Genomic DNA, 24,051 nt, shown 5'->3' with positions numbered 1-24,051 from the left:
GAAATTTGATATTGCCTGAAATTTATTAGTAAGAATGACCCCAATCTGAACCAACAATAGGGGCCATGTTTACCTATCCATTCCTTTTTATAAAGTATTAAACGTTCCTCTGTAGATTCTCAGTTAGCATCAGGATCTCAACACTGTGGCTTGCCAGCCTGTAGCCTCAAAAAGCCATGGACTTTGTGTTCAGTGTCTTCATTTGGTAGCACAGCATGTGCTAATAGAGCCGTCAGGATGAGATAAGATACAACAGGAAGGTTTCCCTCACAGTGAGGCCTTTTGATTTTTCTTTCATGGTTACAGTTCTCTTACTTTGACATAACCCAGAGCCTCAAGCACCCAAAACAAAATTTCCCATTCAAGTGAAAATTTTGTAAAAGGCAATAAAATCTTTTATATAGTTACTGATTAGTGAAGGGATGAAATTAGAAGGGATTATAGTATGGCCTCACTGAAGCTTTTTTAATGTAGCTTGTATTGTGAGATGACCAAACTATCCATTGTCTCTTTTAAGTCCCTGCCTATACAGTTGCTTGTCAGACACAGCCCATCACTTTCATTACAACTAGAGGTCAAGTGCTTCCCTGAATTCTGCTGACTGCCAACATCTCCTTGCTTGGTAGAAGCTGTATCTTGTGTAAGATAATGGATGGGAGAGCCACAGGTCTGAGTTTGGAGATATTACAGTGCTGCATATCTGCCTAAGCAGATGGCTGCCTCCCAGGTAGATACATGTGTCACATGGCAATCACTATTTCAAAGGCACATGGGTTTGAACTTGAGGACTTATAAGGATTCAGTGAACAAAGTTTGAGTGACAGAGTGTCTTTCTTTGTCACAAATTCCCATCTTGTAAATAAAACACTCTTGGGTGTGGGCAGAAATTCAAGGCCAAAATAATAATGTCTTCCTTTTCAGGCAGGTTCAGGTTATGGCCTCCTGTAGTGAGCTTGGTGTCAATTCCTCCATTTGGAGTGATGCTGCCATCTGAACAATACTTTAAGTCAATCCTGTTTTCCTTTGCTTTCTGATAGTATTGGTGATAAAACACCAAGATTAAAAGCAGCTTGGGGAGGGTTTGTTTGGTTTATGCTTCCTAATCACAGTCCTACATGAAAGGAAGCAGTGGAAAGAACCTGGGAGAAAGAATGGAAGCAGAAGCCCTGGAGAAACATTGCTTGCTGCTTGCTCTCTATGGCTTGCTCAGCCTGCTTTACTATATACACCAGGACTTCCTACCCAGGGACGGCACTGCTCACAATGGGCTGGGAACTCCCACATGCATCATTAGTCAAGAAAATGTTCCACAGGCTTGCCTAAAGGCCAATTTGATTGGGGGCCTTTTTGTCAATTTCCCAGATGATCTTAACTTGTGTCAAACAGGGAAAAATCTAAACAGCACAAGAGCTTTAATATCTTTAATTTTTTATTCATATTTGTGTGTATATGTAAATGTGTATACTACAGCGCGCATGCATGTGTGTATGTGTGTGTGTGTATGTTTGTGTGTGTGTGTATGTGTGGTAAATCATAGAACAATTCGTCGGAATCGGTTTTCTACTTCTACCGTGTGTTCTGGGGATCAAGCTTGGCAACAAAAACCTTTACCACTAAGCCATCTTGCTGATTCCTGTGTTAGCTCTTTAGGAGGCCAGTATCACTAAAAGAACACACAGAAGAGCATTGTTCACCACAGTGTTCTACATTCTTGGGCATTTTCCACTAGGTGTAGCAGGTACTTGAATGCATGCACTGTTCACTATTCCTGTATTGAAGCTCTCCAATTTTTCAAGAACCCTAGACAGAATTTTCTGACCACTTTATGAGAAAGACAGTGTAGAGCTGAAGAAACCCTCTGGTACATGGCCAGCCTTACCACCCCTTCCCAAAGCACTGAGTATCATCAATACCCAGGCAGCAGCCCTCTTGCCCTTTAAATACGGTTCTCAGATAACCCTCCTGAACGGTGATATATGGAACCTTAAGCAGCTGCTGGAGATGATGAAGTGGCCGTGCTTAGCTGAGGCTGTAAATCAAGCTCAGAAGCCATTTATTGTGAGTGTACTATAAAGTAGCAGAAGTTATTGCTGCTATCCTGCAAAATGTAACATTAGAAAAGAAAATAAAGAGAGGCTAAATTTTGCTGTGAGGGTTTTAACCTGATGTGTTCTGCTTCCTTTGCCCATTCTCTTGCTACTTCTTATCAATTTTTTTGCCTCTGTTTCTTCCTGATCACTAGTATTCCATGCTGTGTGCATTAAACCATAATTTAAAATATGCTTCTTCTTCAAATAACAACCAGTGTCATTCTGGGTGGAGTGCATGAACATCAGTAAATGCCCTGGGCATGTAAGCCCCTGTGTCCTGTTCTTTTAGCCAATCCTCATGCTCTCGCCTCCATTTTAGCTTTCATTTTTTCTTTTATTGGAAATTGATTTTTTTCTATACAATATATCCTAATTATGGTTTCTCTTCCCCCTACTCCTCCTAGTTCCTCTCCATTCCCTCCCATTTGGATCCACAACCCCCTTCCTGTCTGTCATTATAAAATAAACAGGCTTCTAAGGGATACTAATAAAAATAATATAATAAGGTAGCACAAAAACCAACCACTTCAGAATAGGACAAAACAAACAAAGAGAAGAGAAAGAGCCCAAGAAAAGGCACAAGAGACATGTAAGTGCAGAGACCCACACATTTTCACACGCAGGAATCCCATAAAAACACCAAACTGGAAGCCATAGTGTGTACTGTACCCAAAAGACCTGGAAGGTGAAAAGATAAAAAAGTGCAAATGAAATAAAAATGATATAAAATTAAGGGGAAAAGACATGACACAGCACTATGAGACAAGGAACCTCTAAAGATGTCGTATTTTCTGGCCATCTACTGCTGGGCATGCAGTCTACCCTTAAGAGTAGTTTGTTTCCCCAGAGACAGCCTCTAGGAGAAAACTAAATTTCATTTGCAAGTGGTTATCAGTTGGTAATTTCTTCTGGGTTAGGGATGGGTCAGGTGTGTACGTCTCCTTTCAGCTCTAGGATCTCATATGTTGCACGACTGTGGAGGCCCTGTGCATGTTGCTTTAGTCTCTGTGAATTTGTGTGGCCATCCATCCTGTAGATTTAGAAGGCCTTGCTTCTTTGGTATCCTCCATCCCCTCTGGCTCTTACATTCTTTCTGTCTCCTCTTTTACAGGTTTCCCTAAGCCATGAGGGTAGGGATTTGATAGAGATATCCTATTTAGGGCTAAGTATTCCAAGTGCCTCTCACACTCTACATAATGTCTGGGTATGGGCCTCTGCATTTGTTCCCATCTACTGTAGGCAGAAGCTTCTCTGATGATGGTTGAGCAAGCAAGGCACTAATCTATGAGTATAGCAGAATGTCATTAGGAGACATTTTATTGCTACATTCTTCTAGTAGAGCAGTAGTATTTGATTATACCCTAGATCCCTGGACTATCTAATCTCCCAAACAGACTCAGGTGTGGGTTCTGTCTCGTGGAGTGGGCCTTAAGTCAAATTGGATAGCTAACCAATACCATTTAGTTTAGAATGTCAGTTAGTGCCAGCATTTCTCTATTTAGTTTTTGTCTGGATGACCTGTCTAGTAGCCAGAGTTGGGTATTGAAGCTTTCCACTATCAGTGTATGAGGATCAATATGTTACTTAAGCTGTAGTAGTGTTTCTTTTACAAACTCGGGTGCACAGATGTTGAGAATTGCAATAACCTCTTGGTGGATGTTTCCTTTGATGATTATGTAGTGTCCTTTCCTATTTCTTCAGATTACTCTTGGTTTGAAGTCTATTTTGCCAAATATTAATATGGATCCGCCAACGTGCTTTTTTCGTCCATTCCTTGGAATCTTTTCCCATCTTTTTACCCTAAAGTGATGACTAGCCTTGATGTTAAGTGTATTTTTTGCATGCAGCAAGAGAATGGATCCTGTTTTTGTATATAATCTGGTAGTTTGTGTCTTTTTATTTGGGAATTGAGACCATTAGTGGTGAGAGATATCAATGAGCAGTGTTTGTTGATTCCTGTTATTTTGTTGTGGTGTGTGTTTCCTCTTTTGACTTGTTGGTCTAAGATGATTTATTCTTTAAGTTTTATTGGGTGTGGTTACTCACTTTAGATTATAGTCTTCCCTCTAGCACCTTCTGTAGCATTTTGTAGATAGATGTTGCTCAAATTTGGTTTTATAATGGAATGTCTTATTATTTTTTCATTTATTGTGACTGAAAGTTTTGTTGGGTATAGTATCTGTGGTCTATTAGAGTTTTGAGACCATCTGCCTATGCCCTTATGGCTTTAAGTTTCCACTGGTAACTAGTGTTATCCTACTAGGTCTGCTTTCATATGTTATTTGGACTATTTCTCTTGAAGCTTTTACTATTCTTTTTGTCTGTATGTTTAGTGTTTTGGTTTTTTGCAGAGGGGACAGTCTTTTCTGGTCCAGTTTATTTGATGTTCTTTAAGCTTCTTGTACCTTAATAGGAATCTCCTTCTTTAGGTTGGAAAATTTTCTTCTATGATTTTCTTCAAAATATTTTCTATTCCTTTGCCCTGTACTTCTTCTCTTTCTATTGTTATTATTACTAGATTTGCTTTCCTAATAGTGTTCCAGACTTCCTGGCTGTTTTGTGCTGGGAGGTTTTTTCATTTTGTTTGTTTGTTTGTTTTGGATTTAACATTTTCTTTGACTCGTGTATCCATTTCTTCTATCATATGTTCAATGCCTGAGATTCTCTCTTCCATATCTTGTATTCTGCTGGTGAGGCTTGCCTCTAAGGTTCCTGTTTGAGTTTCTAATTTTCTATTTCCAGATTTCCCTGAGTTTGATGTTCCTTTATTGATTCTATTTCCACTTTTAGATCTCAACTTATTTTATAAATTTCTTTCTACTATTTGTTTGTGTTTCAAATATTTCTTTATGGGGTTTATTAATTTCCCTTTAAGGACCTCTATGATATACACAAAGGCTATTTTAAGGTCTTTGTCTTATACTTCAGCTATGCTGCCATTCTCAGAGCCTGTTGTGGTGGGGTTGCTGGATTCTAGTGGGGACATATTTTCCTGGTTTTTATTGATTGCATTTTTACCCTGGCATGTAGACATCTGAGTTTGGGAAAATTGTAATTCCAGGTGATGATATCTGGTCTTGTCTTTGTGGGGTGGATGTTTTTGTTCCTTGGTTTCTGTTGCCCTCTATGGTTCTTAGTAGAGTGTGGTAGCTATGTGATGCCCAGTAGAAAATTCTTCTGGGACCACTGGCAGTTCAGGGAAAAATGTGTTTCTAGATACTGAGAGCTGAGAAGTAAAATTGTAGATGGGCTGGGGGAGATGCTGAAGGTTGGTTCACGGGAGGGAGGAAAGCAGGGTGTACCTCAGGCTTCTGTTTAGTCACCTGAGAATGGGAACAGAGAGTGAGGAGAGGCCACAGTAGAAGGTTTGCTACAGAATTGGGAATGAGACTGAGGAAGTGGATTTGGAGGACAGAGAGAGGTGAAGATCCCAATTACCCTACCTGCTTCCTGCCCTGAGTGCCCTGCTGGGGTTGGGGATTGGAATAAAGGGATGAATTGGGGGGAGAAAGGTTGGAGAGGAAGATCTGTGTGATCCACTGGAGATGTGGGGGTGGGCAAGCCAGTAGTCGTTTACACTTCTGGGGATGAGATTTGTGGATTGGGTTTGAGGACAGGAGAGAGATGTGAATATTTACCGTCAGCCTACCTGCTTCACTTGCTAGAGTCTATTTTCTCCATTTTAAATAGAGTATTTGGTCTGGAACAAATCACAGTTCTGGTTAGAGCTTTGGTCTTGATCTCTACTTCCCTCTCTGTAGGGAAAAAGCACCAGTCAAAGAAATACAACCTGAGCAGAGCCAAAGAAACACACTTTGGCTCTGCAACCATAACCAAAGAAATGTACCCTGACCCTGAAACCAGTGCCAAAGAAACACTTTGTCCCTGGAATCAGAGTCAGTGAAAGAAATGCACCCTGGCCCTAAAATTAGAGTCAAAAAGCTAAAAAGGACCAGAGAAAGAAACACACTTTGGCCCTAAAACCAGAGCCAAATCTAACCCTAACCCTGTGCAGAAAATTAACCAATCCTCCAGCAGGAGCTCTAGCCAATGTGAGCTCAGCATTAAAATCTGACCAATCCCCACCCTGAAAGCCCTATATAAACCCTGTGTCTGTTCAGCTTGTGGCTGTTCATGCTACCCAGCTGTCCTCTGCTACTCTGGGTGAAGATCTTCTTTTGTGGAGGAACAGAGGCGACTCTGGGTAGAGCAGAGGGAGCAGGGCTGTAACAATTATGCTGGGGAAACCTCTTGGCAGAGCAGAGTTGTTAGACTCCACACTCTGCTCTCAGCTCCCCGCTCTCCAGGAGCAGAGCTGAACTGTAGCAACTTCGTGGAGAAACCTCCTGCTGAGCAAAACTGCTACACTGGGCAAACATCCCCTGCTGGAAGACCATGTCATGCCTTTGCCGTGCTGATACACTGGGAAACCTTTCTCTGAGGCAAGGCTGTAAGCTGCTAAACTTACTACAACCTGTGGTAGTCCTTGGCTTCAAGCTCCAGGATACCTTTCCATCTGAGCTGTGTAACACTCAGTATTCTGTGACTCCCGAGTACTAGAATATCTGTCCCACCTGATCCAGCCCGAAATGCCTACACTCTCCTCAGTTTGGGGTCTGCTGTAAGAGAATGGACCACTTTATCTCTAATTGCTCAAAACGCGTTGTGAACTCTTTGCTCAGAAATGGATTCCACAGTTGGCTCAGCCTCTCTGCCATTCATTTTGCCTTATACAATCTGGCCTCACTTTCCCTATCTAAAGGGTGTGTTCCAGCTGAGGTCAAAGAATCCCCCTACCTTCCACACGGTCTCCTCCTCTCAGCTCTTCCCACCTTTGCTGGTATAGTTTCTCCGCTTTAGCCTTCATTTCCATGACTAGGGTGTGGGCCTTATAGAAGCAGAGAAGAAACACCTCACCCTGTTGGTTAAAGAGATCTTTCCCTAGGGGTTATCTAGCTTGAAGGAAAAGCAAGAGCCAGCAGGTGAAGGATAGGAGGCCAGCTGCAGACAAAACTTCCCCGGATACAAGGGTCCTCAGGAACAGAGGTTGCCAATAGGGAAAACCTATAATTGGTTCCATGGAGCTAGGCTGAGGCCAGGACGGGGAAATCTGGTTGTATGCGAAGGACACATCAACTTCCTTTGAGTCCTACATCTGCAGCCAGCTTTGTGCCACAGCCATCTTCACTGTGCACCATCTCAAGGAAGCTAGTGGAGGCCGGGCTCTGTGTGGCTCCTCCCTGGTATCCGTGGCTACAGAGCAGGTCCCAGAAGCACGGGAAATCCGGGTGAGCCAGCACTCTCTAGGCTCTTCCCAGTAACATGATTACTAAGGTGATTGGATTATGAGCGATTGGATTTGAGTAGGAAGGGGAACGAGTCTAGGATGTTCGTGCAGATCCCTAAGCTAGTGACCCTCTGAAAAACCCAGTGGACACAGAGAGTATTGTAGGCACCACAACGGGGCAAGTGCAGGCCCAGAGAGTGGACGGAGTTCAGGATGGAGAGGCTCGTGGGCTGTGTGGCTCAAGTTTAGTTGCCTCCCCGAATAATAAGGCTGTGGCAGGACATGACTCAATTGCTTGCTCTCAGCTCCCTGTTTGCATCCATAACCACTGTCACTGTGCCCTTAAGCAAAAGTTTCATGATGTAGGGACCTCCATCGCTAGCTTCCACACAGGGCCCAGGACAATGGAAGGCCAGCTTCTGGACTTGTTCTCAGTGAATAGCTTCCTGTCTCTACTCAGCATCCCCTCACCCTGACAGGCGTGTGTAAATCCTGAAATAACACACTTCTTAGGGTGTTTTGGAGGGGCTAATCCGCCATGTAATTTCATCGCTTGCATGCAAATGGGTTAACTGCACCTCCCACGGGTCGATTGCCATAGCTGGTGTTTGATCTGTGGAACCTTCTTAGGAAATGCTTTGGCTGCCTTGTATCTTTGGAAAGGAAAAGTGTATTCTGGACAAATTGAATTTCCAAGTAACCGAGGGATGCCCTTTGAGGCCCAATTTAACATTTTATTTTATTCTGCTCTGTGTAAAGTAAACAAACCTTGTTACACACGCCCGGCGCTTGATGGAAAGCACCGATCGTGAGGGATGTGAGCTGCTCTGGCGGGCTGTAAATAACCTTATAGAATGGTGTTTCTTGGAACACGTGGGGCTTTGTCCCCTGCTACGTTGCCCACACATCCATACTTTATGACTTAGCTAATACTTTCGGTAGTTCCTCCCTTTCCTTTTAGCAGTAGCCACAAGTAGTTCTATTTCAAAAGCCTCCTTCCTTCTTATTTTCTGTGGCTGGGGAAGTCAGGAAACAAAACTTGCTGAAATATATGCTTTGGGTGTAGACCTATGAGGGATTCCAAGGAATGGAGTAAATAAGCTGTAGCTAAGAATTTACAGCCCTCATCTCTCTGCCCAGAAACACAGTCTGCCCAGAGCAATATCAGGCAGGGCAGGAGACATCCACCACAGCCTCTATATTCCAGGCTCTAAATTGTAGAGCCCTGCATAACTGAAGCCCTGAGCTGTTTTTCTTGCAAGGTCTCTTCAGCCTTGTCTTTGCCCTCTTCTGACATCTGTTCCTTTCCTCTCTTTAATAGTTTCTAACCTTACAGAAAGTGACCTACCTTTCTACCTTTTCATCTAAACCTGAGCTAAAAATCATTTTTCTCAAGTGGTGACTACTTTTTGTCTCTTCATTTTTAGATTTTTCTAGCCATTGAATATAGGACTGCATCTCTCAACAAGGCTACATTAGGGAAAGGAAATAAAGTGTTTTTTTTATTTATCATTGTCACCTCTTTTGTCTTTTCCTTTGGTCCTTCATCTGAGCTGCCTCAACCTTTTCTTTTCAGAGTGTTCATCATGACATATATATAGCTGTGGCCCCACCACTGAGGCCACAACTTTTATATTTGCAGGTTTATATTTATACTGCTTTGATTTCTCCAGTGCCAAGACATCCACAGGTAGGGTCAGAGAGTGCCAGTGCAGCATAGGGTGATAAGCATGAGTGAGACTTTTCCATGGTACCAGCAGTGGGCTGTGTAGCTGAAGCTACTGGATGAATAAGGCACTTTAACCTATTTTTTATTTACTTTGTTTTGCTTGAGGTAGGGTCTTGATAAATAACGTATGCCAGCCTTGAACTCTGGGTTTTCCAGCTTCTGCTTCCCAAGAGCTGGGATCACAGACATACAGTTCCACACACGGCCTAACAGGCCATTCTAAACTCAAGGACACTTACCAATGGTCTGTACTTGGATACTGGCAATACATGGACTTATTGAAACTGGATATTAATGTACATTTGGTAGAGGAGAAGGTAGTTTTTGGTAGATTCTTAGCAGGTCACATCCCAAGGAAATTTAAGACTTAACTTCTCTTTTACTCTCCTATTGGTTAATGCAAGAGGACGATTTTGTGGCGTACCAGAGGGCGCTATTCTATTGGTTTTGTATTACAGCATGGACTAATGGCTGTATTCTAAAGACAAAGTGAGATGCGACTTTTAATGGTAAATACTCTCCTGGAGGGAAATTCTGAAAATAGAAAAAGCATTTTGACATTAAAGTTCACCTATAATGCGGCTACTTTTATGTAACAAGCATTTTTATTAAGAACTAAGGTATTTTACACAGGGGATGGGGGAGTTGTCAGTCTTAAACTGGACATCCCAGTACAGTGGTAAAGACCACTTTGTGCCAACTTTGTCTGAGTCAGGCCTGGAGGACCATAACACTCCGTGCCGTGCCTGTCAAATGAGAATAAAGAGGTGTCTTCTGCCTCCAAGGGTGACGATGAAGACTAAAAGCGTCAATACGACTGAAGGATGAGAAAAATGTTTGACTCAGACTTGGCACTGGATCCATGCCAATGTTTTTATTCTTCTGTTCTTCACTTGAAACTGTATTACAGTTACTTTAAGAGCTTACAAAGTATTTGTCTTATTAGGCCAGTTGTTGGCGTTGCAATGAAACACCTGCACCTGCATGGGTGGCTTATGAAGAGAGGAGGTTCACTTCTGCCATTTCTTGGGGAAGCTCACGATCTAGGCAACAGGGTTGTTTAGCAACAACCCTTGCGAAGGTGTGGTTTTGCAGCATTCTGTAGATGGAAGGGATGCTGTGTCCTTGCATGGTGGAGTGTGAATGGGCAAGCAAGTCAGACACAAGCGAGGGTTCTTACATTAGTGTTTTTACTTGTTTTTTTTCATAAGAGGGGGTTCTCAGGTGCTGACAGCTTCTGGGAATCACCTCTTTGCACCACAGTGATTGTTTCTGGGAGTGGTTTTGCTGTAGATTAAACTACAATTAATGCCAGAGACCGAGCAGCCTCCATTTGTTCCTAACAAAAGTAGTGATCAGGAACTTTCTTTTTTGTTGTTGTTGTTGTTGCTTGTTTCACTTTGTTTTTCAAGACAGGGTTTCTCTGTGTAGCCCTGGCCCTTCTGGAACTCACTTTGTAGACCAAGCTGGACTCAAACTCACAGAGATTCCACCTGCCTCTGCTTCCTGAGTGCTTTGATTAAAGGTGTGAGCTACCATCATCTGATGAGGAACTTCTTAATATATACATGTTTTCCGCATTTTTAATTTCCCCATATAGAAATTCCAGGAGGTTCAATTCATGCACTTTTATGATTCCTGTCACTCATAATCCAGTTGTTTTCTAGACTGTTGTTCTTGTCTCTAGTCCCACCTACAATGTCTATCTATCTATAGCTTACAAGAAAACATATTCAAGCATTTTTACATGGTTTTGTCTTCAGTGCTGAGGATCGAGCAGGAAACTTTGTGCAGAGAAGAGCTAAGCCTCTGAGTTACACCTCAGCCTCAAGGGCTACTTTTGCATGGTCGATCAAATCGCAGTTTAACTGCTTTCCTTTACTCCTATACTTCCAGCTTAGAGATTACTAATTTCTATGGTTATTTCCAAGTTTTTAATTTATTTGTTTTAGCAACATATTTTTTCTAAAATTAAAAAGCCACTCAACTTTTGCATTTTCACATTGAACTCTTGCATCTTCACAATCCTTGCTGTCTGATTTTTAGATCTACTATGTACTCAAATTCACAGCTAGGCTACTATTCATGTTATTATTTGTAATTTGTGCTTGTTTAAATTCCCCAAATTTCTTTGTTCACAGTTAAGTTAAATCTTACACCCATAATGCTCCTCGCTGAAGTAGGGCTGAGGCAGTAACTCTCTCAACAAATGTAACATGTTAGAATATACAGTTTCTTCTAAATAATGTTATCTGGGTGTGTAGTTTCATATCAAAATGATTTTTCCTTAACATTTGAAGATATTAATTGATTAAATTTTGGTATGTCTTTAAAAAGGGTATGCATAGCCCAATTGCTATTTCTAATTTGCTTTTCCTCTTGTGCCTTTAAATTTGCTGTTGTGAAGGTGCCCTGTTTGTTTTTTACTGATGCTTGGTGCTTGATTTTTTTGTCTCATTATTTTATCCATCCTTTCAAAGGCATGCACTGAGTGTCTGTTACTGCATGCTGGCCATCTCTATGTTACTGTTTGCTGGGTGTCTCTATGTTATTGAATACTGGGAGTTCTCTATGTCACTGAACAGTGGTGTTCTCTATGTTACTGCATGCTGGTGTTCTCCATGTTAGTACATGCTGGTGTTCTCCATGTTACTACATGCTGGTGTTCTCTATGTTACTGCATGCTGGTGTTCTCCATGTTACTGCATGCTGGTGTTCTCCATGTTACTACATGCTGGTGTTCTCCATGTTAGTACATGCTGGTGTTCTCCATGTTACTACATGCTGGTGTTCTCCATGTTACTACATGCTGGTGTTCTCCATGTTACTACATGCTGGTGTTCTCCATGTTACTATATGCTGGTGTTCTCCATGTTAGTACATGCTGGTGTTCTCCATGTTACTATATGCTGGTGTTCTCCATGTTAGTACATGCTGGTGTTCTCCATGCTGGTTATTCTCTAGATGCCAGGGCACAGAGCTCATCAAGAGTCTGCTCAATGAGGGTTCATTGCTAATTTTAAGGACTGAATGAATAGACTCACATTCTGCTATTTCTCCAACTACTAGGTTATGCTTATTACTTTTGTCATTGCCATATGAAATTCTCATTAATCTATTATCAGAAGTTCTCATTACATTTCTTTTTTTATATGGAACGCTTCACAAATTTGCATGCCATCCGTGCACAGGGGCCATGCTAATCTTCTCTGTATCATTCCAGTTTTTGCATATGTACTGCTGAAGTGAGCACTCTCATTACATTTCTATGACCATTAGCTTTTCTTTTACTTTTTCTGTTTCTAGATTTCTGTGACAGCTTTTCAGTTCTGTGCTCTAGTTTCCCAATATTTTTAAAACCACATCTGATTAATTTTAATTCAAATTATATAGTTTTTATTCTTATAATTTTTATTTAATGTTTTCAAATCTGCCTTCCTTCCTCCCCTTCCCCTTCTTCTTTTTGGCATAATTTCATTCTGTAGATCTGACTGGCTTGGCATTTAGTATGTTCTCTAGGCTAACCTTGAATTCATAGCAAACCCCCTGTCTCAACCTCTCAACTGCTAAGATTATAAGTCAAAGGCCGTGTCTTCTTCTTAGGCAGTGTATGCAGTTTTTTTGTTTCTGTAAATACTTAAACATTTTTCTTTCTGTATTCAAGGAGCTGGAATTTCCAACAGCTTATTCAGGAATACATAATGATTGGAGGATGCTAGGCAAATGACTTTAACTGGTTCCGTACATAGGCGGGATCTGGCTGGGTTTGTCCTCTTTTGCTACTTGCTTCCCAGAATTCCTACTGCTAAGGTCCCAGAAGAGTTTGATTTTGTCATGGACTGCTTTCTAGGTGACCTGGTTGTTTGCTTTAGATGCTAACACATTCTTTCCCATAGTGCATCCTCTCCCTCCTCCTCTTCTTGCCAGGTACTCCAAACTGTTAGCTCCCTGCTTGTGCTAATGTGGCATTTTATTTTGTTGAGACAGAATCCATACTAAATTTTCTAATTTGAGCATTTCCCTGTATCAGGGACTAGCTCCCACATTGCAACCACCGATTGCTTTCTTGTTTCTTATTATAATCATGTGGATTTTTCTAACTGAATGCAGTTCTTGCTAGAGTGACCTCCTTCACCAGCATCTTAAAGTTCTGCAGATGAGATATTCTGAGTTTTCAAAAGAGAGACTTTTATTTCACTTTCAAAATTGTTTTCTCCCTCACAATAGACAGATTTATTGTGAGGTTCACTCAAGTCGGCTCTGAGATCATATTCTGAGTGAGGTATTGGCAGACCGTCTAGTTTAGTACTACGGTGTCTCCTTTTCTTTTGGATTTCCTGACTCTGTTCTGACCTTTTCTAACATACTACATTTTTCATTAGAGTACTTAATCTACTTTTCGTAGTTGTCCTTCTTTTACCTCAATTCCAATGCCACCAAAAAGAGAATGAGGATTTTCAGATTCAGTTCTCTGATGGGTTCTTAGTACACAAGCAGCTACTGGCAAATGCTATCTGGTACTCACTACGTTGATATTATATGAATGATTGAGTTCTCCAACATGTGTCATATTCTGCTCATGTTTACACAGTCAAAGATATTCCTCAGGTATGGCGGAGGGAGGTCCAGCCTGCTGTGGCTTTCAAGTCCTGGTCACTTAACAAAGAGAAGCTGTATGTTGACCATGAACTGGACCATCATTCCAAGGATGCTTTCTTGGGATAAATTACGGAAGAGTGACTGCTACCTGGAGCATCTCTCTTTTGAAAGTCTGCTCTTCTAGAGCAAAACTTGCATAAGCCTTAGGGCCTTCTGGAGCCTTCCTTTGGTGTCAATAGTCTTCCATCCCCAGTAAGATGATTATTCTTACCAAAAAAAAAAAGAGAGAGAGGGGGAGAAAGAAAGAAAGAAAGAAAGAAAGAAAGAAAGAAAGAAAGAAAGAAAATGAAGTCAGTTGGAAACAATGAAACTATAGGGGGTAGCACAGCTGTTATTTTCTTCTGAGAACAGAAGAATAAATTACATGCATATCCTTCTCATCTTCTTAGCCAACTCCTCACACTCTAAAAATCAATATGTGAATTTATGGCTGATAATGCTTTCAATATAGTTTGTCCCTATAGCTCCCCATCAGGGTAGTTGTGTGGCACCTTTTAAAACGTGGAGACTAAGGTCATGGGTTCTACAGAATCCTGGTCTTGCAGAGTGATTCCTCTTTTCTTAAAAGCAAATTGTAATAGAGAGGCCACCCCATGTGCTTGGTTTCCTCTGCATGCAGCTGTTTCCTTTTCTGCTTCACCAGCCAAGGAAGGTCATTGTGGAAATCAGTACCATTCTGTTCAGATCATCTTTTCTACAGAACCGAGTCAAACAAACTTCTTTATAGCATGCAGACTCAGGTCTTTTGTTAATGTGACAAATCAAAGGAATAAAACAGTAGCCCATGCTTTTAAGAACATTTAAGATTTCTATTCATGATTCCTCCAACTTAAATACTCTTCCAGATTTAATCTTAAAAACTATCTTTACTTCATGCATTCTTCAGTTTTCCCAAACAAAATTGAGGGTCACGTCAGTCAACCCCATCTTAGTGCTGAATCTGTTATGATACATAACAAAAGCATCCTTGAATGCATTCGTAAGCTAAGTGTATATTTCTCTTTCCTGATACAGATTAAGCAGTCAAAGAATAAGGCCATCTTATCTATTCACTGCTCCATAAGAACCAATAAAAACTTACTGTGTCAAAAAAGTATCATTTCCTATAATTCTAGGAGCTTGTTTCCAGGCTCTTCCCTGAATTTATGTGAGCCTGTTCTGACAATTGTATTTAGTTGGAAGCAAGGGGTAAGTCCTTTGGTCGGTGGGTTCAGCTGGAATCGATTATTTTTCTTTCATCCCAGGTTTCTTCAGTGGTTGGGTTTCCTGGGGAATTTCCTAAGAGGCCAAAGACAACATAACTATGGATCTCCAAATCTGTGTGCTAATATGCCATGTTCTATGTTCATATTTTTCCCTTATCTCTGGTGTGAGGAATGTTGTGGGCACTTGTGATCAAAATAGGGATGAGCAGGTGGCATATAGCAATCCCTAGTCCTCAGCAGGCTGGAAACCCAACCAATCACACCATGATGCCCGCATTAGGGGCAGAGGGTACTGTTTGTTTAATGTGGACTTGTTCCCAATCCTTTGAGGTGATTTTCTAGTTTATTGTTCTCTTTCAATTTTGCTCTCTACCCACAGCTTTTGGTTCTCCCTTTGTCTGAAAGATGGGGGTTGGAGAGATGGCTCAGCAGCCAGGAGAACTAACTATTCTTGCAGACAACCCAGCACCCACATGGTGGGTCACAATCATTGGTAACTCCAGTTCCTGGGTACCGAGGGCTGCCTTTTTATCTCTGTGGGCACCACAGCTGCACATGGTGCACATACATATATGAAGACAAATGCTAAAATAAACAAAGTAAAAGCAAAATCCAATGTGAGTACATGGGTCCATTACATCTCAATGAAACAACAAAAAAATAAGTAGTGTAGGCACACGAGTGGTGCTCTCAGTTTCCTTCTCTCAAATGCTGAAGACTCAGGGGACACCTTTCACTTAGAACTGTTGTCTACTTCCATCCAATGGTGTTTTATCAATACAGCTTTCCTAAAAACTCCAAGTTTCCTGAGCATCTTCTCAGTGTTTGTGTTGTGCTTCATCATTCATGAGCTGTGACCGAGGAACAGGCATTACCATTAGACTAAGTAGCAGTGTGGCAATACCTTGACTTTCTTTGTCTACCAGGTGCCACTTAAGTGTTCCCGAGGTTTTCCTGAAAACCCAGGGCCACAGACTTGATTTCATCTTCATTGAAGTCATATTGTGTGTTGATCATTTATTTGCTTGTAGGACAGATTGAGAATATGAAACAGTTTAGTTTTCCAACTCAACCAATTCTGGGCCCATTTATCTTTCTTTAAGTGATACTCACAAGCTGAAATTTTCCTTCTTTAGTTCATCTCTCCTTGACATAATTTATCATACACAGCAGAGTGCCAACTGACACTGTCAACTTTCTGCCAGATCCTTGAACTCATTAGGTAACGTTTTTGATGCTCTACAGCATCTCAGAAAATAGTCTTGTAAATGTTCCATCATTCCATAAATGGATTGCCTTTCCCAAGCCTTTAATAGCAGCCGCCTTCCTGCACTTCCAGCCTAAATAGCAGCCTTTTCACTGTCTTTTAGCTGTTGTCCCTGACCCTGAACTAAATCCAAGACCATACGCTTCAAGGCATGCCTATCCTGTGACAGGTCCCCACTTACTGGTCCCAGTGTGGGTGAGTTGTGGTCTTGGCATAATAAACTGTATCAAGACTGATTGGCATATAGTAGCATTGAGTGAAGATTTCTTGTGATTCAGTTGTGTGATTATTTCTTTTGCTGGTTTTGCTTAGCGTCCCTCACAGGGCTATATTCAGGTAAAGTGTTGGCTATGAGTTGAGTGCAGTTGGCGCAGCTGGAGAGCTGGACCTGTGTCTCAATGATTTTATTGTGTGTTTGGCAAGGTCATACTGTGTGGCTGAGGCTGGCTTCAAACTTGCAATCCTCTTGCCTCTGGCTTCTAAGTGCTAGGATTACAGATATATGTCACCTCATCAGGCTTTTCTATGTAGTATAACTTTGGTTTCTTTGTGGAATGCTGGCCACACAGTTCGAAGAAAAAAGGTCTGGACTCTAGAACTGAGCTGTCCCTTCAGTCACACCCTGTTAATCAATGCAAGTCACATAGCCAGGGTGGCTGGAAGGGAGAGAAAGGAGACAATGACTGAGCAGGACAATCGCATTAGAGGTGAATGCGGCCTGAGATGGGAAAGCTTTGCAGCCGATAGACAATGTATCACAGAAGCCAGCGGCAACTAATTTTATTCTTTGTGTCATGGAGAAGATCATCTGGTATAAATATGCACTATAATAGGTACTTGTAGAAGGGAAGGAGGAAGAATTGAGGTCAAATCTGATGCTCTATTTACAGCAGACTCAGCTCCCAATGCTCTCAAAAGCATTTTCTTCTGGTGATTTAAGGGATTTCTCTCCACATAATAAATGCAACCAGAGAACTGCTGATTTTATCTTTTAATACTTGAAAACCCTAGAAACACTGCTCATTTCAGCTAGTAGACTTTCAGCTTAACAGCGCTCATGAATATGATATTTGGGTGACTGCTGATAATAGAATAAAGCAGAACTCTAAGGTCAGAGGAAAGGAAGATTCACACACATGTGAATACATCTGCTTGTGTGTGAGTGTGAAAAACACTCTTGAGAAATGTAGGGAGAATTCAACATGAATCTGGATGGTTTTATGCCAACTCGACACAAGTTTAAGACATCTGAGATGAGGGAACCTTGGTTGAGAAAATGCCTCCATAAGTCAGATTGTAGGCAAGCGTGTAGGGCATTTTCTTAACTAGTGATCAATGGGGGAGGGCCCAGCCAATGATGGTTTTGTGCCACTCCTGGACTTTGGTCCGGGGTTCTATAAGAAACAGGCTGAGACAGCAATGAGGATCAAGTCAGTAAACAGCACCCCTCCTTCCTCCAGGTTCCTGCCCTGTTTGAGGTCCTGTCCTGACTTCCTTCAATAATGAACAGAAATGTAAAAGAGTATGCCAAATAAACCATTTCCTCCTCAATTTGCTTTTGAAAACAAAACAAACAAACAAAAAAACCCAAATAAGACAAACCTTTCAAAGAATAAGGCCATTTATTCTCTTTAGCAAAGAAACATCACCCAGCATACGTTACATACATTGTAGTAAGTTTTATCCTGAGGTGTCCTAAATGACTTGGGATACAGGGGTAAACAAAAATGTGCAGATATTGGTGTAAATTTTTTTCTGTCTTGGCTATATCTTTATGTTTCCAATGCATACCTTCCTTTAACATTTCTAGCCATCAACAAGCAGATTAGTAAACAATTTCCTTGCATTCAATGGTTCCCTTACCAATCAGCATTTAGAGCCAAGTAAGTTAGGAGCATGTATTTTTCTGTCACCAACAGACCCTCGTGTCTTTTCCTTGCTAGATTCCTTTATCTGAGTCAATATCATCCACTGGCACTGACACTGAGGAGAGAACACTTTCTACTTCAGAATGCATGTAGTCGAGCTGAAGAAAGCCTGTTTCAATTAGTGACGCAGTCCTGGTAGCAACAGCATCACCGTGCCTTTCTTGATTGTTCTTTGTCAAGAGAGCTTCATACGTCCCAGTTCATTCCTCCCAAACCACCGTGAGTCAGACAATTACTCTGTCACTCATCAGGTAGAGGCTTTGGGAATGCTGTAACTTGCCAGAGATTAGAGTCCAGTGACACTGGTTAGCCTGCTCTACCTTAGTTCACCTGCCATCTCTGTCTGCCTTGTTCTTGTCAGCCAGAATCTCATCACCATCATCACCACCACCACAAATTGTCTTTTCTGCCTTCATCGTTATGTCTTTACTTCCACAGAGCCTGCTTCAGACTGCTACCTAACTTGCTGACAGTCTGGGAGCATGCAGCATGGGGGTCCATGTCTAACCCATCCTGTATGGATTTTGTGTTTCTTGTCTGCATTTTTGTGTTTCCCCACTTCTGATGGTGCTGTGTCACTGGGAGTCAGATCTCCTGGAAGCAGAGGTTGTCTTTTGCTGTATCACCCCCAGTTCCCCTCATGCTTTCTGTTTACACAGGGCATTTAGTGATTGCTGCCGCATCCTGACTCAGGCATGTTGTGGAGAACGAACTATGTCAACAACGTCACTGGATGACAACCCAAAAGCTTTCCTAATGTGGGTCTCCACATTATTTCAGTTCCTATTTGCATTCCCTTTTATTCTCAAAGAATCAATCCTCCTTCCTTCCTTCCTTTCCTCCTTCCCTCCCCTTCCCTCCCCCTTCTTTCTTTCTTTCCTTCCTTCTTTCTGATTTCGACATTTCTATATTCTCTCATTACCTCTTCTCTCTCTCTGTATAGAACCTAGATGATCTTTCATCTACTGGAAACCCTTTTGCCTTTCCTGGATGTCTTCCCTGATGTTTTCTGGATCCCACGTGCTTTTCTTTCTTGGGTTATTGAGAGTACACAAGCTGGGAAACATATAGTACTCTCCCACTAGGCCTGGTAGAAATCGACAGATTGGCAGTTGATGCTTCATTGTTAGGCTTCTAATATAGCTGTTAAATCCGGTGATCCTTTAATCCTTGGCCTTCCCCATGGCTTCTGCTCCTTTTCTTCTTCAGGCTCCTGGGAGCATTGCCTGCTGTTCTGTAATTTCATACGGCTGTGCGTGCTACAGGTCTCTTTCACATTCTCAGCTGAGAGCTCTGTGGGCCCATTCATTTTGAAAAACCATAATCTTCAGCTAGGGGTTTTTCTTACTTCACACTATTAAATTCCTTCCAGTATTTTCTCTGAGGTCTACCTTTAAAAACTACTGTCATTTGAATATTTAATTTCTTAAAATGATTAGATTTTTTTTTCTTTTTTGTCTCTTTCTAATAGTTTCTGGTGTCTTCTCTGATATGATGGTTCCTCCCCTTCTGGGAGGACACACATTATGTTTTCTATTCTTCATCATGCTTGTGCAATTTGCCTTGTTTCCCTTCTCTCCACAGACACAGTGTCCTTTATTGTCTTTCTGGGAAGTCAATTCTAATTCTCAGGCCAGAGTTTTCTACAGACAATGTTGTTCTCCTGTTTGAAAGAAGAGAACAAATTGTTGCTGAGTATCGGTTGACAATTGCTCCTGAAGTGTAGGAAGGTCATGCTTAGATGATCTTCAGGGAAGAGCCATGCTACTGGTAGGATTTGTTATCTCACAGCCTCAGAGGAATCCACTTGCTCCATTGCTGTTGTCTGTGGTGGGGCAGACCATCATGGTAGCTATGTCTTTTATCTTGAGCAGAGCCCCTGGAGGGACTCTTCCATCGTCTGACTAGCGGAAGGATGGCTGCCAAGTTTCTGTGAGCTGAATGGAAAAGGACCAAGTGTGGCTGAGTGATTTTTCAGCTTCAGACGTACATGCTCATCTTGTCCATTTGGAGCCTTGGCCTTGACCTCAGCTGGGATTGCCTGAGGCCCCTCCCTGTCCTGTACCTCTGGTAGTAAAGTGTCCTTCTGCTGGGCAGGTGTCTGGATGTGGGCCTGCTCCTTATGACACTTCCTTGGAGTCCCTGCCAGCCACCTGCCCCATTGTCAGGAGCCTTTATCTCCTGAACATCTCCGGGAGTTTGTGGGGTCACTTGTCCTGTGTCTTCCTAGTTTGCTTTCTCTGCTGTGTTCGGACAGCCACCACTTGCCCATTCAGCCTATTTCCAAAATCTGCCACCAGCTGCTCACAGCTATTCTTTGCCTCATAGTTTGATCATTAAAAAATATTCCTTTGCCCTATGTTAATAGTGATTTAGCTGAAGATGAAATACACTCACAAGTTCAATCTGCCATCTGAGCATAGCTCTCATCACAGTACACCTCCTGCCTTAGCTTCCCAAGAGCCAAGATGACAGGTATGAGCCACCAAGTCCACAACATCAGCACAATCAGCCAACTTTAATTGAAAGCTTTATTATATGGTTTTCTGCACATATTTTCTTTATATGACTCTATGATCTATTATTAACTGTATCAGCTAAAATTGAAAATATCTATATGAATTATCTTTTTCAAATTTCAGATGTATTTATTTTATATGTATATGTGTTTGGCCTAAATATATGTATGTGTACCACATACATGCCTGTGCCCACAGAAGTCAAAAGAGGGCACTGGATTCCTTGAAACTGAAGTTACAGACAGTTTTGAACCACCATATAAATGCTGTGAATCAAACCCAGACCTCTTATGAGAGTAACACGTGCACTTAGCCTCTGGGCCATCTCTTCAGCCCTTGTATGATTTGCCCTTTTAAGGCATCAAAGACTTTAATTCATTATTTTTTGTATGTGCTTATTTATCGTATTTGGATTACATTGTTCAGGAAGTGAAATTGTTTTTTAAAAAGAGCCTTTTGGATTGGAATAATTAGCATAAATAAGAATATGGAGAAAGTTGGGTGGTTAATGAATTTTTACAAAACTCATAACAAATAGGTACTCTCCACAATATGAAGTAATTATAATCAGAAAACCTTGAAATAATCAAATCTCAATCATCTAAGGCTCATCTAGAATGTGGTGACTCCAGGAAACAGTAGCCCTCAGAAAGAGGAAGAAAACAGAGGAAATTTCAAAGCTAGCAAAAATAACCACAGTGGGTAATGGAGTAGAAAAGCTGATGCTGTAGAAGGAATGCTGAGACCCCCCAGATCTGCAAGGTCTGGCCTGGAAGCAGCCAAGTAAGGCACGAGGGAAGCAAGTGTGGGAAGGCAGATGAGGGGTGGCGAAAGGCCACTGTCCATCAGAGTCTGCTGCTCTGCCCTTTGCGGAAGCGGGAGCTGCTTGCTGGCTTTGTCTGAAACAGAGGCCATGTCCAAGGGCCTGAGGCAAAGACAGAATCTAAACCAACTTTCTTTAACAGGCATTTTACTCTTATTGGTCTCCAGGGGGAAAACAGATCATCTAACTGTTAATGAGGCACAGGACAAGCCTATGGAGGGCCTAGGCCAAACCTTGTCCTTGCTAAATAAGGGGTTGTCTATGGGAGTTTTATAAGGAGTCCTCTGGGGAGTTCAGCTGGTCCTCAGTACACAAACAGTGGTGGGTTTCTTTTTCATATACATGTAAATTTTATTTAAATTAGAAAGGATCTTATTTTACATATCAATCCCAGTTCCCTCTCCCTCCAATCCTCCCATGTCCCCTATTGACTCCCCTATCCCATTCCCCCCGGAGGGTAAGGCCTTCCATGAGGGAATCATCAAAATCTGTCAAGTCATTTTTGGCAGGGCCTAGGCCCTCCCCTGTGTATCTAGGCTAAGAGTATCCCTCCATGGGGAATGGTTTCCTGAAGTCCGTTTGTGCACTAGGGATACATCCTGGTTCCACTGCCAGAGTCCCATAGACTGCCCAGTGCTCCTACTCACTTTGGGGAGGGCGGGGCCTGGTTTGGTCCTGTGTTGATTCCCCAGCTGTCAGCCTGGGGTCCATGAGTTCCCACTTTCTCAGGTCAGCCATTTCTGCAGGCTTTCCCAGGGTGGTCTTGACCCCTTTGTTAGTCACTCCTCCCTCTCTGAAGCTGGATTCCAGAAGTTTGGCTCGGTGTTTAGCAGAGGGTGTCTGCTTCTGCTTCCATCAGCTACTGGATAAAGGCTCTAGGATGACATTTAAGGTAGTCATCGTTCTCTTTATAGGGTAAGGGCATTTAAGGTAGACTCTCCACTATCGCTTAGGTTTCTAGTTGGGGTCATCCTTGTGGATCTCTGTACAGTTCCCTAGTGCCAGATTTCTTTTTAAACCTATAGTGGCTCCCTCTATTGATGTGTCTCTTTTCTTGTTCTCCAGTGAGTGATGGGTTTCTGAACTCTGTTCTCTAGGATGCAGAGAAGCAGGTCATGTGAGCATCATTGGTACGGGTAAGCTAGACAGCTGTGCCCAACAGATGAGAGGCTGGGTGGGATGGAAGCCGAGACATGTATCTCAACAGAGGGTAGCTAGTGAAGGGAGAGGTACACAGTTTGCCATGGTGATACAGAGGAGGGTCAAGAGCTTAAGCTGAGCTAGGTCTTGATGGATGACCAGGATCTACTCAGGTGGAGAATAGACCATAAGCCCCAAACTAGAAAATACCAGTGGTGAGCATGAAGGTGAATGTGCTTTGTAAATGTGTGCAGTCAAGCTTACCTGGGAGTGGATGAGGAAGAAAATGGGCTTCTCTCTGATGGAAGATTCCCTCCTAGGGTTGTTTCATCCATCTTCTTCTCATTAAGAGTCTCTTTGTAAACATCTAGTTAAAAACCAGATAATACATGGAGTTTATTTTGAGCTCATTTTCCAACTCCAGACAGTCACCCTCTCCCTGCATTAAACCTGTTGTCTCAAAAGCGTCAACTCTGGCTTTTTCAAAGCAAATATGGCAGCAACAATTGCCTTACTTCATTTGTTGTGGGCAACAGGCTGCTGAAAAACAGATTTCTTGTTTGCACCTCGGAGGCAGTAAGCAACATTCAAGTATCCAGCATCCAGGCCTTCCTTTGGCTTGCTGTTGAGTGACTGGCTGGAAGGAACCCTATTTATGTGAACCAAGGACATCCTATGTGGCAGATCAGGGCACTGTGGCATCCCTGCAGAATGGGGAGTAGGGGAAGGGTCTAGATGGAAAGTTGTCCAAGAGTATGAGCAAGACCTACAGTGACAAGAAATTCAGTGAGGAAAATAAGGTGACTCCGTACCCATCCACCCACCCGCTGGCCCTCCTGCCCACACTACACTGCCCTCGGGGCCAGGAGCCTACCCTAGCTGGGGCTACAGTGCCTCAGATTTTCCTCCAAGGACAGTCTCCCTTTGAGAAGAGCCACATTTCCCCAAATTAAGGTCTATTTACCAACCTCCTGCTTGCTATTTGATCCTTTTGGGTTTATTGTCATTTTTAGTTGTTTTTCTTTTTTATGTATTCAATGTGTCTTTCACATTATGTATCTTGGTCCTATTCATTTCTCTGTCCCTTCACATCTGCCCTCTGCCTCTGCAAACACCTCCCCAATAAAACAAAATTTAAGAAAAAAAGGTAAAAAAAAATCAAAATATGGTCATGGAAGCTGTAGTGTCATGCAGTTAACCCTTTAGTGCATGTGTCTTTACTTGAAAGTGTTCATTGCAAAGAGTCATTGGTCTGGTTCGAGGCCTCTGATTTTTACTACACTATCGATGCTGGGTCCTCAATGGGACTCCTCTTGGTTATTGTGTTGTTGCCCTGAGTCGTGGAGATTCTGCCAGTTTGGGTCTGTGGGTCAGGTCCCTTCACGTGCTCCAGCAGACCATAGA

General features: G+C 42.2%; 1 protein-coding gene and 1 non-coding gene across 2 annotated transcripts in view; one reads left to right on the top strand and one right to left on the bottom strand.

Moving 5' to 3' along the window:
- The window catches only part of Clvs1 (clavesin 1), a 210,777-nt gene that overhangs the window by 19,610 nt on the left and 167,116 nt on the right, over window positions 1-24,051 (top strand). The gene's annotated exons all lie outside the window — the stretch shown is intronic.
- Window positions 12,253-12,359, bottom strand: LOC121139100. The gene has a single exon (XR_005875936.1). It is a non-coding gene; the product is annotated as a U6 spliceosomal RNA (small nuclear RNA).

This window comes from Mesocricetus auratus, unplaced genomic scaffold (assembly GCF_017639785.1).
Source record: "Mesocricetus auratus isolate SY011 unplaced genomic scaffold, BCM_Maur_2.0 Super-Scaffold_6730, whole genome shotgun sequence".
NCBI classification, from domain to species: domain Eukaryota; kingdom Metazoa; phylum Chordata; class Mammalia; order Rodentia; family Cricetidae; genus Mesocricetus; species Mesocricetus auratus.
This window is presented reverse-complemented; position numbering and strand designations above follow the sequence as displayed.